The 18,485-nt window shown below is 42.7% G+C and overlaps 1 protein-coding gene across 4 annotated transcripts in view; it reads right to left on the reverse strand.

Annotated features, from left to right (window-relative positions):
• Positions 1-18,485, reverse strand: part of LOC115164308 (armadillo repeat protein deleted in velo-cardio-facial syndrome) — a 242,154-nt gene that overhangs the window by 152,327 nt on the left and 71,342 nt on the right. For all 4 annotated transcript variants that reach the window (XM_029716653.1, XM_029716651.1, XM_029716649.1 and 1 more), the window contains exon 2: positions 16,701-16,782. The gene's annotated coding sequence lies outside the window, so the exon portion shown is untranslated. The remainder of the gene's footprint in view (positions 1-16,700; positions 16,783-18,485) is intronic.

Here is an 18,485-nt window from a genome sequence, read left to right on the forward strand (position 1 = left end):
GAAGACTTTGTACTCTGTGTTCCCCTGAGCCCCTACGACACACCTCAGTGATGCTGCCTGGAATCAGTGTAGGTGTGGGATGGGTGATATTCACTCACAATGCAGCAACACACAGCATAGGAGCCAAGACATCCTGATTGTGAGTGAAGGTACTGTCTAATTACCAAGGCCAACTACACCACAGCAGATATCATGCGGACGCTACAATAACAAGCCAACTTGGCTAACGACCAAAGCTAACCTTATCATTTCACATACTCCTGTGATTTCTCTAAGTTCGACAGAGCCAAATCTATTACACATTAAAAACTGTAATACGGGGATTATTTCCGGAGCACAAAGTTCTCAGCGTTAGAAACTTCCCAGTTAATCGATTGCATTATGTAAAAGACTAGCTTAAAACACTACAACCAAACACTTCACAGGCTAATATATGGTTCGCACCAAGAAGGTATCCTTTCAAAGTGCTGGCTTTCAACAGCGGCACACTGCTCATACCACCTGACTAGCCATTCCCTTCCTGCTCCGTTGGGGATATAAAGAACATTACAAATAGCTGAATTAGGTCCCGTCACATTCCCCAGATAGGGCAGTGCATCTCTATTGACCCTGCTGAGCCTCTGGGTCCCGTGGGGTCTGACTGTTGGTGCCCGACAGGATAAAGTGCTGCTGTGCTCTTCAAGGAGAGCGTCAGGCTGCGTGTGGCCAGGACACTGATTCTAACACCTGCACACACATTTTCTCTCTACTCGCACACGATTCACTCGCTCTCCATTTGGTTTTAACAAAGCATCAGGAGGACTGACATGCCACCCCCCCCCCCCCTACCTCCTCCTCCTCATCCCTCCTGCCACCGGAGATTGACTTGTTATGGTGTCAGAGTAACTATGTTAAGGCATCTGGAGATGGAGAGGAAACCGAGCCAGAGCAGGAAACTGCTGTGACACACCCAACCAGCCCCAGCACACCATCCATCAACCGAAATCATCCGCCGTGCTTGTTTGGAACTCTGTCTCAATGACACTGAGGAATGCAGGTGCAGCGGCAAGAGGAGCTGATCTCACCTGTGAGCGCACTCTAATAAGTGTCTATTAACCAAAATAAAGCCTTGATAGGAGAGCAGTGGATGATAACGTTGAAAGATTGACTGATTCGCCATGCTTGATGCTACGCCCTGATTATTGACTGTTCACTGGACAAGAGATTCATATCCATTAGGGGCTTTTCAGAGGGATATTCCCTGCCATATTTCCCCCAATACACACCCATGCACACAAACTGCACAGTGTTGATCAGAATAGTGTCTTCTGCTGCAGTGCAATCGGCAGCAAAAACACACCTTTTGAAGAACACACAGAGACAGAGACCGTCAGGGGGAGAGACTGACCCACGATCTATCTGAATGAGTGCCAAAAAGAATGACTAGAGAAAAGATTACCTTTCAAAGGAGGGGTTATCAACCAAAGAACAACGCCCTTGTTACAAGAGGGACCTGAAAGCGGATACACCTTATGGCTAAATTGACAACTTGCCTCATTCATATGATGGTCAACGAACGTCCCATATTTCTGCTCTTAAATGGGGTTCATGCATTCTTCATGAGATCATTTTTGAGCCATTATTATATCTATAATAAATACAATTGTAAAATCAAAAAGGCAGGGACGGTCATTTCTGGAGTGTACAATGACATTGTTTTGTAAGGTAAATGTGCCAAATGATTCCTGGCATACATAAAGTCAATGGCATCAAACCCAGACGGTAACGGGAACAGAAGAACATTTGGGGGAAATCGCAATTATAGAGCATCCAGAGACAAACTCGGAATAGACAGACCGATCCAATTTCTCAATGATGTACAGTTCATGTACCAGCCAATGCATTCTGCTCCTCCAATATCTGTGGCCGCATCGCCACTGGTGCTTGGAGCTTCAGTGAGTTAAAACCCAGCATATAAAAACCCAATTAGCAATGTATCATAGCTGGGAAAGGGATATGATTGTGTTCAGACAAAAAAAAAGAAAGTGTGCTCACAGGGGTCCGTTAACATCCACCAACAGTCTACCCTTTTACTTCCTGCCGCAATACAAAATCGCACTGAAATTGGCTATGAAATTTTAAGTAGGCTACTTAACATAGCCTAAAAACATAAAGTCACTCAGCCTGAGTACGGGGACAAAATGACAAACTGGAGAATTTGAGACAGCGATAACCGTTGTTTTAGCGTTTGATTTCCACTCGCTTTTGAAGCATCAGCCATTTGTGGCATCAGGTCAAGTAGGGTCGAGGCCAACATAACATGTCTTTATTCTGGCGCTTCCTTCGGGGCACCACGGATACCGCAGTAAAATACTAAACTCCTCCTCTCGCCTCTCCAAACGAGGCATGTCTTGAGGATTCTTTCGTCAACTGCAGCACCTGCACTATACTGCACAGTCTACAATTTGACGTCTACATACCGTGGTTAATCAGAAGTTACACAATAAAACAATAAGACGGTGGTCAGAGATCAACATTTCATACACATACTGTGCAAAGTGGGTGTGTTCCACTACACACCTTTGCATACAGACGGCTAATACATTCTCAACTATTGTTGTGGTCATGACCTTTCCATTTCACGTTTACTATCATCTGATCTCATGCTATTAGAAGTATAGAACAGACTTACCTGCTGTACTCATTTCACATAGAGTTACTTTCATCTTGGCATCATATGATTTGATCCCTATGTGGTTCTGTTTGATGAAATAGACCTTCTCTTCCACTCCCAGAGCATCTGGGGCCTCAGATCTAGCTAGCTAGCCTCCTCAGGCAGACAATTCAAACAGCAACACTGAACGCAGAGGTACTTTAAACAGTCCAGTGCATTGCAATCACTATAAAAAGACTACGACAATAACAGTAAACTTGTTTGGCAACACTAACTAGAGAACAGCCGTTTGGGGAAAACACAGGTAATCGTGATTATAAAGTACAACAGACTTAATATATCTTCAGTACACACAGCCAAATAAATGCTTGGGAAGAACCTTCAAAGAAATGTTTCCTGTGTGTTTAGTAATCAGGCACAGCACAATAACCCTAGTATGCCTTTGCAACAAAAAAACAAAAAAAACACCAAGGCCACTCTATTGTCTGTACGGTCAGATTCAAGCCCATGCGGAACAAATGATTACATTTGTTACACTATGGACTGGATAGAGAAGGCTTTACTGTAGCAATACACATTGGTACAACAACGTCACTCAGTGCGTGAAAGAGACACCGTGGTTGGCTCCAGTGTATACAGACAAGTCTTTTTCATGCACTCCAGTCCCACCGACTCCATCACTTTCAGAGCAGTCAGTGCCAGCAAATGTTGTGCCACAGCACACCACCCACCTCAGGTTGGGGCCCTGCTCATTACTTTACAGGAATAAAACAGGTTAAAGAAGAACAAAGAAAGTATTGATCCCCCTCTGAATCTCCCTGGTAGATGAAGGGAGGAAGTAACACTTCCCAACTTTGTGGGGTATTTATTCTGAGACAGTGAGCGAGACAGAGTCCATAGGGGTCTATGCGAGCCATTGTGGTTTAGTAGTGAGAACAGAATAGGGCTCTGGAGACAGGGGGAGGACAATGGCAAGAGGGAAACAGAGGGACAAGTCAACCTTGCAGCAGAGATCTGCTAGCTTCCCTCTTCTCACAATCAAAATCCCAATCTCCCATGCAGAGAGCGAGCCATTCAATTGCTGACTGACCCAGCCCTTTCATTTAGACTGGGGGGAGCAGAGCAGTTCCATTCCATCACCTCCCAACCTCATCTAGCTCTGTCTGCTGCTCCTTCATAATCAGCTGGGAGGCTGGCTGGAAACCTGGCTTCTATACACACTACTCTTTTGCTGTAGCTACATAGTCAGGCAGCCTTATACAGGCAGCTAGCTGCAGCTATGGGTGGAAGGTCAATTAGATGGTGCCCTTAGAAGGGGAGTGGGCAGATAGGAGGATGGGCGGCTAGACTTCAGGAGTAGAAATGACTTCTGGTATGTCACAGACAGAAAGACATAGGGCCAGGGTTTGGGGTGGGAGGGGGGGGTGCAGCAGTCCAACTGCCTCACGGGCGCTTTGCAGAATGAGATAAGGATCAATGGACCTACGAGTCAGAGTCAGGGACCCCCGTCCCCTCAATGGGTGGTCTCCGTGGCCCTCGTGGCCCCGTAGTGACTCGGTCCAGTGAAGATCTAACCAGGTCAGCCTTGACTGGAAACCCTGAATTTGTCTGATCTGCGTGGTGTGTAGACCCTGAAATCTGACCTAATCAACAAATCTAAATGGGTGAATCCATGAAGTGAGACCATACTTTACAGTATTTGTGGGAAAAAATGATCTGTGCTCTTAGATTAAAATTATTTGTAATATGGTAACGTGCCCTTTGATTTTCCAGACTATTGGTTCACCACACACAAGTTGCTTTGATAACATCTCTCTGTAGAGAGCATTGGTAAACAGAACAGGTCTGACCTGTTGAAATCCGATGTGAAATCAGCAAGTGGAACTCCCTCCTTTTATTACCAATTAAAGCCGGGGTTGCCTGGTTACAGGTGGCAGCAGAGAACAAAGATAGAGAAACGGAGGATATTTGATATTACACACCACTACTACTCATCTCTGGAGAGTTCCTCCCTACGACGCTTATTATTACCACCACCACCACCACCACTAACGATTTAATGCTGCCAATTGCTGTCCGGCAGGCATACCCAACAAATGGTCTGTTTCCCCTCCCACCTGGTGTTTACAGCGGCTGTCCCAAAAGCCGTCCTATTCCCTACATAGGGCTATGGTCAAAAGTAGTGTACTATATGTAGGGAATTGAGTGCCATTTGGGACGCAGGCAATCCCAGGCCTCCTTGGCAGTCATAAATCAATACTACCCCACTGTACACCTCAGACAGAACTGAGGCTCTCTTTCTCTCCACAATGACTCCGAAAGCAGCTAGCCAAGTCTCATCCGCGACTGGGAGAGCTTGACGCACGCCAACACCGCAGAGAGAGTTATTTTAAAGACACACACACACCACGTGGGTTTCAAATGTGCTGATGTAATGGATGAATGTACAGGTAACTGCCAAAATAAAAGGAAATTAGTGATAAAAAGTATATTGAAAGCAGGTGCTTCCACACAGGTGTGGTTCCTGAGTTAAGGAATTAACATTCCATCATGCTTAGGCTTATTTTGTCTACCATGGCTATGACCCCATAGGATGACAATGACCCCATCCATTGAATTGAACACTTATGGGAGATTCTGAAGCGGCGCCAAGAGACAACGGTTTCCACCACCAACAAAACACCAAATGCTGAAATTTCTCGTGGGAAAAATGGTGTTGCAGATACAGAGAGAACACACACACACACACAGCGAGAGAGACGGAGAGAACACAAAAAGAGGAAAAAAATCTAACTTGTAATGCATATGGTGCACCTGTGAGGGAAAGCCTGCAGTCAGAGGTTGCTAGGGGGTTGTGTAGCTCGTGTGTAACCATCTCTCTCTGCCTTCTGCTGGATTCTCAGACTTCATGCCAATTCAATGCCCTTGAAAGTGTGACTCTGGTAGGGAAGAGAGGGAGGGAAGGGGAAAAGTGTGTGTGCGCGTGTGTGCGTTGTCGAGGGGGGGGGGGGATTTGTTACTGCAAAGGAACGGTAGTTAATTTGCATAAGTTTAAAAAAAACATTCCTTCTTAAGCCTTAATACATGCATCTTCAGTCTGCAGTTGAATTCACTTGCTCTCTATAATATCTCCATTTGTTAAGAATAGAGGAGGCAGGGATTGTGATTCAAGCAGGGGGACACAAGACAGGTCTGGTTTGCTGTGACTGGAGGCTGTGGATGGTCATAAAGTATTCCTTTAGTGGAAAAAAAAAACCCACCTTTCATGGTGGTATGGAAGCAGTGGGTCAACCTGATCTTGAATCTATTAAAAGAAGGCCCGTCATACATGCTTGAAGCCCCCCGCCTAATCTTATCTCCAAAGCAGCACAATCACACAAATTAACATTCCTAAACACTTTCCAACCATCTGAGAATAGGATTCGGTCTCTCTCACGAGAACATACAGACACACACGCACAGTCACACACACACACACAGAGTCACACACACATGCACAAGCGTGCGCACACGCATAAGAACACTCAAATACGAGTGCGCACACACACACACACACACAGGAAATCAATACTAAGCTTCAGTTACAACACAAAGCTTTGGTTCTCAACAAGAGAAAAATATAAATCATGAATCAAACTTCTGTGAATGATTACTCTTAGGCGACACTTAAGCATTTCCACTGGCCTGAGTTCAGTTATTACCTCTTTTATTGGGGGTGAAAAAGACAAAACAGAGAAACAGTTGTACCCCTGTCCGAGTGGTAAACATTTAAATAGCTCATGTCTTGGCAGCTGAGAGAGAGAAGGCACGGCTGTAAAAATGACATTCTCACTTTTTGGCAGACTTCGTGGAACTTGGTTGGTACCTTGAGAAACATTCTAAATCACAAAGGGAAGAACAGCGCACCCACAGCCAACAGACATAGTATTCACTAAGCACACTAGAAGCCTAATTAGTAGTCCTTCAAACCTGCTTGTGTGAAAATATTCTAAATCAGTTTGATTGTAAATAACCCTATTTTTCCACATCCACATACAAACAATTAATTAGCATACCAATAGCAACATGGAACTTGTAGGAGTGAAATCCTATCGGGACAATTTGAGAAGGTGACTAGAATGTTTCCAACGCTGCTTATGGAGAACAAAATAGTATAATTTACTTCATACACTAGATAATACATCCCCCACTTCTCTCCTTTCATACTCAGGAAGTTGAAGGTGCAATCTGTGATTGCCACACCCATTTTCGTTCGCTTTTAAATTCATGATGTACATCAACTGATTCTTGAATAGAACTTCTACATTCCTTATGAGCTTAGTTTCAATTGCCTTACCCAATCAGAACCCCAAATGTAAACTTGTTTTACTCCTTTGTAAACAGAACATTGGCCCAATGCTCTAACCACTAGGCTACCTGCTGCCCCAAGATCACTGATTAGAATGTAATGATTAGAGTCAGAATTAGTAACAGTATTAAAATATAAAGAAATAGAATTGGTTCAAATTCTATCCAAATCACACGTGTCTTACAGGACCTTAAATAAGTCAGGGGAACAGGTGAGACTTTGTAGATAAGCCGTAGAAAGACGTCTGTACATACAGGCCAGTGGAAATCTCGGTAATATAGGAGGCTTAGAAGTAAGACTAAAGATAACCAGACGTTGATTCCTCTCCTCATTGCAGGAACTTGAACATGACAAGTCAAACGGAACTGTGTGTTGTGCAAATACAACCTCCCCATCATAATGTTGGCTTACTGGACACAAAAACACAAAAATAGAGAAAACGTATAGTAGGCCTAATACTACTTCCTATATCACTCCCCAAAATGTCTGCAGTATGACTTTAGAAGAGCATTAGTGGCTGGGGCATGAAGCTCTGTGCTGTGCGTGTAGTCCCATCAGCGGAGGCATGATGCGTGAAGGACAGCCATGCAGCCACCGACAGCATAGGAGATCCCCTGGATTAGTCACACTCCAAGGCCCCACGCTGCTCACCGACTCCCCTCACAGCACCGCCACCACTCCCGCTATGCATCCCAATCCCCGCCACCACATCATTACCATACAGAACACATAATGGAGCTATAGACCGCCAGCAGACAAAAATACAGCCCAATGTCACCACCACCAGGGCAGTGCAACACAGCACCGGAAACAATAGAACACACATACAGGCCTAAACCAATAATAGCCACTCTCCACCAACACAACCGCAGAGCAAATACAATAACGTGTCAATACAGAATACTGTAACAGCACGTAACAATACAGCCACATTAACAACCATAATGACAACAATTATAACCATAAAAAGACACATTGCTGTATATATAGCCTTTAAAAGAGACAGTACACACAAAGAAAAATTAAACAATGTACAGCTTAGCTGCAAGCTACACTGAACAAAAATATGAAGACAACACATGAAGTGTTGGTCCCATGGGCTGGAAATACAAGATGCCAGAAATGTTCCTTTAAGCACAAAAAACCTCTCACATTCTGTGCTCAAATTTGCTTACATCCCTGTCAGTGAGAATGTCTCCTTTTCCAAGATAATCCCTCCAACTGTCAGGTGTGGCATATCAAGAAGCTGATTAACCAGCATGATCGTTGCACCTTGTGCTGGGGACAATAAAAGGCCAATGTGAAATGTTGTCACACAACCAGTGACGTCTCAGGTTTTGCGGGAGCGTGCACATGGCATGCTGACTGCAGGAATGTCCACCAGAGCTGTTGCCAGAGAATTTCAATTGACTGATTTCCTCATATGAACTGTAACTCAGTAAAATCAATGAAATTCTTGCATGTTGCATTTATATTTTTGTTCAGTATTAGTATTTCACTGTCATTGACAAATCATGTGACAATTAGCATTTTCTTTCATTCGAGCAATGATCAATATATGGCCACAAATAACCTAACTAGAAGTGCTTGGTCCAACCCCAGGGAAATGGTGGTAGACACTGAACTCCACAAACTCTCCATATCCCCTTTTCAATGCAGTGCTCTGCCCGTGATACAGTGAAGTCATTTGAAGTGGCAAGTTGAGAGCACAGAAAATACACAGAGCCCTTGGCTTTGGTGTAGCAGTGACTTAAATGACTTCACAGTTTACGAGGTGGAAAAGGAGGGAGCTGAGGAACTTACCACAGTGTTACTGCTACTATAGGCCTAATGTGCTTTCCAAACCCTTTATCTAGAATGAATTTAACAGGAAACGAGAGACCGGATAGAGAGCATTAGATGCGTGGCAGGGAAGTCAACTCCCATTTAATCAGTTGGCTCTGTGCAATAATAACTGCTGTAGTCTGGTTCTGTGTGTTGCTAGTCTACTTCGTGTTTCCTCTAAGGAACAGGAAACCTTCAACAGACTGGTAATGCTGCAGATATCTCTTAGGCCTTTTCTTTCTCTAAGAGCATCTCTCCTTGTAGGTTGTTGTGGGAAATGATGTGTTACAGGTGTCTGGCTCAACTAAGTGGAACGGAAAGCGTCAGGATTCACACACTTTGGTAACTACGTTGATAGGCCTAATCTTTAACAGGAATAACAGCACAGCTATTTCCATACTCATTTTATTTCTTTATATATATATTTTTTAGCAATTATTCTCCCCAATTTCATGATATCCAATTGGTAGTTACAGTAGTTGCTACACATGTCCCGTCGCTGCAACTCCACTACGGACTCAGGAGAGGCGAAGGTCGAGAGCCATGCGTCCTCCGAAACACCACCCTGCCAAGCCGCACTGCTTCTTGACACACTGCTCGCTTAACCCAGAAGCCAGCCGCACACCGTCCAGCTGGCCCGTCACAAGGAGTCGCTAGAGCACAATGGGACACGGAAATCCTGGCCGGCCAAACCCCTCTCCCTAACCTGCACGATGCTTGGCCAATTGTGTGCAGCCTCATGGGTCTCCCGGTCACGAGCGGCTGTGACACAGCCTGGGATCAAACCCGGGGCTGTAGTGACACCTCAAGCACGGCATCAGACCGCTGCGCCACTCGGGAGGCATATTTCCATTCTTCTGATATCTGTCTCCAAACAGGGTGCCAAGTGGAGGCGTAAAATTAAGCTCATCGCACTCGCTGTCCATGATGAAATACATATATATATATATATTAATCGTTTACAAATAGTTGAATATTAATGCTTACTCATTATAAAGTGTTAGCAATATTTACATTCCTTTGATAAGCTGACTGACTGGCTTCCAACAGAGTGCCAAGAGGCGTTGTAAAAGAAGCTCGTCTCCCTCGCTGTCCATTAACTTATTAAAGTCTTATTCCGAGGTCCATTAAGATGGCCTCCGTGTCCCAAATGATAAACAGCAACCTCTAGATATTTCTGACAGAGTATAAATCAAACTGAGTTATAAACAATACTTTAAGACCAGGGACTGCATGACAAGAAATCATTTCAGAGACTCCAAGCCCCAAATGTCACGAGGGGTAAAAATAATTCTGTCATGAAATTGTCGCTATTAATCACCCCCCAATTTTTAATGGGAAACAGCCCGCAACTGACGGCACCCAAATACATTTAGGGGCCTTCATATAGGCACTTTTAAAAGAGTGATTAAACTTTTAATAAATCCCCCTCCATCTTAATTATTTTTTAAACAGTCAGTTGCGATTCACTGGGTTGTGGGCCAGAGAGGTCTCTTCCTCTTTTAATGAAATCAAAACGGAACAGAAACTGTGTAAAGGTGGCAGAGAGGACCTGTGGCTACAGGCCTGTGAGAGCTGAGCTTCCCATCCATGCCTGGCTGGTATTGCCTCATTAGAAACCCTCCTCTGCACATTTTAATAGCAGCACCACTATCACAATTAGCAAACATTCATGTCAAAAGTTTGAATTCGCTAGAATAAAACTGACATCTAGTTTCGACCATTCACCTCTTAACAAAGTTTGATTGTTATTTTCAAAGTTGGTTGTGAGCACAAACTGTAGTTGAGATATGTTAACCTCAAATGTATTCATAAAGGTTAGGCTTGGAAGTTAAAGCTCTAATGCACCGCACCCTGAAATCCTACCCTTATCGAAACCAGTACTGTTAAAACTCCTAACCTCAAAAATGTACTCGAAGTTAAACCCCTCTTTATCGTTAGCATAGGACTTTCAAATCCTAACCTTGTTTTCAGGTTGAGATTTTAAAGAGTATCATATGGGAGCTGTGGCAGTTTAATATATTTTATACAGCAAGCATAGCACTACTTAAAAAGGTCACACCGCATGTGGATATTCATCAAGGTAAAGAAAATCTGCCTGTGTAAGATTCCATTATGTATTATCAGCTTGGAGCCACATACACGACATGCACAAAAGTATGTGGACACCTCTTCAAATGAGTTGATTCGGCTATTTCAGCCACACCCGTTGCTGACAGGTGTATAAATTAAAGCAAACAGCCATGCAGTCTCCATAGACAAACATTGGCAGTAGAATGGCCTTACTGAAGAGCTCAGTGACTTTCAACGTGGTACTCTCATAGGATGACACCTTTCCAACAAGTCAGTTCATAAAATTTCTTCCCTGCTAGAGCTGCCCCGGTCAACTGTAAGTGCTCAGAGAACGGGAACGTCAAGTGCTGAAGCACGTAAAAATCATTGTCCTCGGTTGCAACACTCACTACCGAGTTCCAAACTGCCTCTGGATGCAACTGTTTGACGGGAGCTCCATGAAATGGGTTTCCATGGCTGAGCAGCCGCACGCAAGCCTAAGATCACCATGCGCAATGCCAAGCGTCGGCTGGAGTGGTGTAAAGCTCGCCGCCTTTGACTCTTGAGCAGTTGAAACGTGTTCTCTGGAGTGATGAATCACACTTCACTATCAGGCAGTTCGACGGACAAATCTTGGTTTGGCGGATGCCAGGAGAACGCTACCTGCAATGCATCGTGCCAACTGTAAAGTTTGGTGGAGGAGGAATAATGGTCTGGGGCATTTTTATTTTTTTCCCCCCATGGTTCGGGCTAGGCCCCTTACTTCCATTGAAGAGTAATCTTAACGCAACAGCATCATTACGTCCAGCTGTTTTTAAAATCGACAAAAGGCGGTTATCTGGAAACGCACGCACTCTAGCAAGGAATCGTTGCATCTACTGTATTTTCAAAGCAAACTTTCTAAATGTCAACAACAACAAAAAAATCATCACAGGACAAGTTAATGGAAACATAGCTAGCTACAGTGTCAAACTTTATGATCATCATGTTTGATGTACAGTTACAAGATGACACGGCACATACCCTGGGTCGTTCTGAACAGAATGAGCCCATGTTTGTCTATTGAGGAGAAAATCCACAGCAGAACACACACCTGAACGCACGCGGCATGTCCACTTTCTATGACCATCAATATAGCAATCTGTCTCTGTAATTGCCCTGTGAAAGCACAACAATATTGTATTTTATCATTTAGCTAGTTATGTTGCTAGATTATTCTTTCAGTCAAAATTACATTGATGGAACCGTACACACTTTGGAGAGTTGGGTGGCCACTTGGAGACACCAGTTAGTCCTCTCACTCAAACCCATGTCATTTTTTAAAATCTTACTTTTCACCTAGCCCGCATTTTCCAGGAATATTCTTGTTACTGAATGTATTCAGTGTATCTTCAGATTTCATTATTAACAAATTGGGGGAATAGTAGAGTAACTGTAAAACACAAAATGAACAGTGTAATGTTTAGATTCAGTCGTGTCAGGTGATCTGTTGTGCCCTCAACTCCGGTCTGATCATTTTCCCATAATCTTTGATTGCCACCATGGTTCTGCATCTGCTTTTCATATTTATTCTGTAAGAAATATCTGAATTTAGCCCCATCCATACAGGCCAATTCCCACACGTTTAAAGGGTTAACAAGGTCTCTCACAATGACTAACAGCTGGTTCTGTAAATAAAAGGCAGTGCTAACAAGTGTATAAAAAGGTCACCCAGTGCTCCAGGTTGAGTTGAAGTGCAGACAGTGCAGTGTTTCTCTAGGAGCCATTGACTTGACTACGAGGCGATGCCTTGACCCTGCCTCAAAGTCAATCCCCACAGATGGCTATGTACACCTCCCAGCAGCGTGGGGAAAAAAAATCCATTGTGAGGAGTCATTGGCAGTGCAGGCTTGAAAATGTGCGGCTTAAATGGCAGAATAACAATATTTGTGTTTGGAGTGAACTCAGATGGGCAGAGGTCGCATTGCGCTGTACAGTAGCAGGAGGACGAAGGGATGAATTACAAGAACTCCACCACCAACAGACAGGGTATTTTTCCAACCTTCTCTCCATTTCTCAGAGTCTACCGTAGCAGCCTTGTCTCCATTTCTCAGAGTCTACCGTAGCAGCCTTGTCTCCATTTCTCAGAGTCTACCGTAGCAGCCTGAGGTGAATGCAGAAGCAGAGGGTAAAATAGCTACAGACTGCAGGTGAGGTTTACAGTGTGTGTGTCTGTCTCAAATGGCAACCTATTCCCTATGTAGTGCACTACTTTTGGCCAGGACACTCAAAAGTACTGCACCACATAAGGAATAGGGTGCCATTTGACACACAGCCTGTATCTTCCATCGGGGCCCAATGCTCTCGAAAACAAGACGTCACAGTCAGAGGAGCTAAATCTCTGGAAGAGCAAAGCGGTCTTTAAATCTCTCCTCTCCTGCACAATGCGAGACCCGACGCCGATATCCCCATCCAGAGCTGGGTCATAACTCCTGGGAGAGATGCACAGATTCTGTTCTAGTGATGTACCACCTCCTTCACAAGGTGTGTGAACGATCCAAGCCACCACAGTCAGCTATTCCCTCCCTAGCTTGACAAATGTATAGGTCAGAATAAAAAAATTCAGCATTGTCCACTGTGGTTACCTTTCACACACTTTTGTCATTCAGTCCATGCCAGCTATCCCCAGCAGACCAGTCTCAGCAGCCAGAAAAAAGATTAACTTTAATTACTTGAGAACAACATCTAAACTCAATGTACCGGTAAATTAACAGCTAAAGAGAAAAAGCGAGAAATAGGATAACCGTTGGGACTTTTCCTGGCATCAAAGTAAAGTACCCTGCACTAAACAGGTTCAGGTTTAGTTGCGAGCTCCAAGGCTGCTAAATGTTTGTCGGGTGGCAACAGAAGAGTACCACCTTGATTCAGACCAGGGACGTCACCACAGAGGAATAGAAGCAAACCCACAACAACAAGTCAAACTTTCACAGACAATAATGAAGGATACATTTGTTGCTGATTTATAAAACTTTTAACTAGAACTCCCACAATCCGCTGAAGATAAAGGATGTGACAAGAGTCCTGATTAGAGGTCGACCGATTATGATTTTTCAACGCCGATACCGATTATTGGAGGACCACACACAAAAAAATGCCGATACCGATTAATCGGCCAATTATTATTTTTTTTGTAATAATGACAATTACAACAATACTGAATGAACACTTATTTTAACTTAATATAATACCTCAATAAAATCAATTTAGCCTCATATAAATAATGAAACATGTTCAATTTGGTTTAAATAATGCAAAAACAAAGTGTTGGAGAAGAAAGTAAAAGTGCAATATGTGCCATGTAAGAAAGCTAACATTTAAGTTCCTTGCTCAGAACATGAGAACATATGAAAGCTGGTGGTTCCTTTTAACATGAGTCTTCAATATTCCCAGGTAAGAAGTTTTAGGTTGTAGTTATTATAGGAATTATAGGACTCTCTCTATATGATTTGTATTTCATATACCTTTGACTATTGGATGTTCTTATAGGCACTTTAGTATTGCCAGTGTAACAGTATAGCTTCCGTCCCTCTCCTCGCTCCTACCTGGGCTCGAACCAGGAACACATCGACAACAGCCACCCTCGAAGCAGCGTTACCCATGCAGAGCAAGGTGAACAACTACTCCAAGTCTCAGAGCGAGTGACGTTTGAAACGCTATTAGCGCGCACCCGCTAACTAGCTAGCCATTTCACATCGGTTACACCAGCCTAATCTTGGGAGTTGATAGGCTTGAAGTCATAAACAGCGCAATGCTTGAAGCACAGCGAAGAGCTGCTGGCAAAACGCACGAAAGTGCTGTTTGAATGAATGCTTACGAGCCTGCTGCTGCCTACCACCGCTCAGTCAGACTGCTCTATCAAATCATAGACTTAATTATAACATAATAACACACAGAAATACGAGCCTTTGGTCATTAATATGGTCGAATCGGGAAACTCATCTCGAAAAGAAAACGTTCTTCCTTTCAGTGAAATACGGAACCGTTCTGTATTTTATCTAACGGGTGGCATCCCTAAGTCTAAATATTCCTGTTACATTGCACAACCTTCAATGTTATGTCATAATTACGTAAAATTCTGGCAAATTAGTTCGCAACGAGCCAGGCGGCCCAAACTGTTGCATATACCCTGACTCTGCGTGCAATGAACGCAAGAGAAATGACAATTTCACCTGGTTAATATTGCCTGCTAACCTGGATTTCTTTTAGCTAAATACGCAGGTTTAAAAATATGTACTTCTTTCTGTGTATTGATTTTAAGGCATTGATGTTTATGGTTAGGTACAGTCGTGCAACGACTGTGCTTTTTTCGCAAATGCGCTTTTGTTAAATCATCCCCCGTTTGGCGAAGTCGGCTGTCTTTGTTAGGAAGAAATAGTCTTCACAGTCCGCAACGAGCCAGGCAGCCCAAACTGCTGCATATACCCTGACTCTGTTGCAAGAGAAGTGACACATTTCCCCTAGTTAAAAGAAATTCATGTTAGCAGGCAATATTAACTAAATATGCAGGTTTAAGAATATATACTTCTGTATTGATTTTAAGAAAGGCATTGATGTTTATGGTTGGAGCAACGTGTACCTAAGCGATTATATGCAACGCAGGACAGGCTAGGTAAACTAATATCATCAACCATGTGTAGTTAACTAGTGATTATGATTGATTGATTGTATTTTATAAGACAAGTTTAATGCTGGCTAGCAACTTACCTTGGCTTCTTACTGCACTCACGTAACAGGCAGGCTCCTCGTGGAGTGCAATGTAAAGCATGTGGTTAGAGCGTTGGACTAGTTAAACGTAAGGTTGCAAGATTGAATCCCCAAGCTAACAAGGTAAGAATCTGTCGTTCTGCCCCTGAACAAGGCAGTTAACCCACCGTTCCTAGGCCGTCATTGAAAATAACAATGTGTTCTTAACTGACTTGCCTAGTTAAATAAAGGTGTAAAAAAATAAAAATAATAATATTATTTTTTAATAAAAAAATTGAAATAAATAATAGGCCAAATCGGAATCCAAAAATACCGATTTCCGATTGTTATGAAAACTTGAAATCGGCCCTAATTAAATCGGCCATTCCGATTAATCGGTCAACCTCTAGTCCTGATTGCTACTAGGCCAATGATGATTTCTACTAGCCTGTCTACATGAGAATGGTTTTAGTGTTTGCTCATGAGCACAGGTTCATTGGTGCCTGAAAGTGAATAGGCTTGTTCCACATTACATTGAATAGGCATCCTTAACCCAGGGCTGAAAAAGATCTTAGATATCCATTGATTTCCAGAGTATGATCTTAGACAGACCCATGCATCTTGGCCCGCCGGTGCGTCACTTCAGCTAATCTAATTCTCCGGGGGAGGGGAATATTTATTCTCATTGCGTTTTGAGTGGTGGCCTATACTTTACGTTATTTCACGTTTAGAAAACACCATTCATTAAATCAGGATACAAATCAACACTTTTTATAGCAATTAATTTCGCTATATTAATAGATCAGTAAAGTACAGTATAAGAATACTAGCCTGTTTGTCCATCTGATACAGTTGGAAAGGAAATATGAGCGCACGCTAAACCCAAAGACATAGGCTGCGTTCTCAAAATAGCACCCAATTCCCTAAATAGTGCACTACTTTTGACCAGGACCCATAAGGCTCTGGTCAAAAGTAGTGCACTGTATAGTTTGCCATTTGGGATGCCAACATAGAACAGCTGTACAGACCATACACTACAGCCTGTGACATACAGTATCTATTGGTTACATTATTGCAATTAGGAAACGTGGATAAACGCACCTTTGGCTGATGAAGACCCATAAAAATGTCAGCGCAGGTCGACATTTATCATGCGAGGGCCACTGCACCGGTGCTGCTACACCTAAAAGACAAAATAAGATACTTTTTTTTAGGACAGTGGCTTCATCAGATAAGAGGTTTAGTGTCTGGCACAAATCATGTACTTTACTTTCTTGAAATATTATTGAAGTAGGTAGGTCACTATACAACAGATAAGCTGAGACAAATTATTACACAACATGTTTGATCTGTTGTCTGGCTGCTAAACCCAGTAAGATACTTCTTCCATGTCTTCTCACATTTCAAAATGATAATTCATTCCAACCAGCCAGTTCACCATTGACAGTCTCAGTCACGGGGAGCTTATATTCATGTTATACTAAGCATTGTTGAATACTCGTTTCTGATTGGTTAGAAAGGCATTCTAGAACGGACATTAAAACCAGATATCGGGACAGTTGGAAAAGATATCGGGACACCTTGCAATCATGACGTAATAAGCGCCTACACATTTAGACCGTACTTGCTACAAAGTTAAAAGAACGCTAAACCACACAAACCAAAATTGGATACATTATAAAACACAGGTTGAATGAGTGGGGAAAAACTTAGCGAGCTAGCATTGATTTGTTTTTACGGAGACAGTTAGATGGAACATCTGATGACCTAACGTGATGAAAATGAATCTCTGGTCCCTACTGTTGCAGTCATGACGCACATGGCACGATGCTGTGAAATCCTCCCAAGTTTCTAGTTTGACCAGCTGTTTAACTGATATTTTAAATTTGGTTATCATATTGGCAGGTTTTCCAGCAATAAACTATTTAGCTAGCTTCTAGCCTAGTGTTTGATATGCAAATGGGATCTCCTCGTAATAAAACAGAATTGAGTCTCCTGATGAGAATGTACACTTTTCTAGCTATGCCAGGCAAAAATTGGGGGAAATTGTGTGGTATCCAAATAAAATGTCAATAGAAAACAGCTACTAGTATTGTTATATTTGGCAAGTGTGGTATAAGCGGGATAAACAGCTTAAACAAACGTTGCTGTTATTCTGGCTGCAGAGGTTGACTGTGTAGCTAGCTGGCTAGCTTGCAGCAAGCAAGGGATAAGAATGTTGCCACTGAGCATGGCAATGGTACTTAGAACAACAGGGTTGCGTCCATAAATATCGAACAAATGACAGGTTCGCGTTTCTAGCAACCTAAAGATGAAAGTGTGAATTTGTTAATAAAAAAAGTATTTTTTAGCAGTAAATGTGTGCTTTCATATTTGGCAACTGTGGTATTCGCGGGATAAACGCCTCTGTTCTGTACATTACATTGGAAAAATTTGCCTTAGAAGCTTAGACATAAGGAAATATACATATAAACAGCATACAGTAAGTCTAGTGGACAATTTTATGGTGCCTCGGCATTAGCATAATAAACGACAATATGCTCAGAATTGTATGTATTGATCAGAATTTTATTTTGATCATTTACAATAAGCCAGCACAGCCAAATGATTTATCAACAAACACTCATGAGAAATAAAAGGTGAGAAATAATTTGACATGAACAAATAATTACAACCATAAGCCTAATATAGGCACCCAGCCACCCTACAGTGTGCAGGACTCCATTGATTTTTACAATTTGCTACACTCATATCCCGTCCGAATGCTTTGATTTTTTTTAACTATACAAAGTAACAAAATGTGATATATCACGCAAAAGTGAATTACATAGGCTTTAGAAAATGCAACCAACTACAGAGATTGATAGGTAGGGGAGCCCATGTACC

This window comes from Salmo trutta, chromosome 27 (assembly GCF_901001165.1).
Source record: "Salmo trutta chromosome 27, fSalTru1.1, whole genome shotgun sequence".
NCBI lineage: Eukaryota > Metazoa > Chordata > Actinopteri > Salmoniformes > Salmonidae > Salmo > Salmo trutta.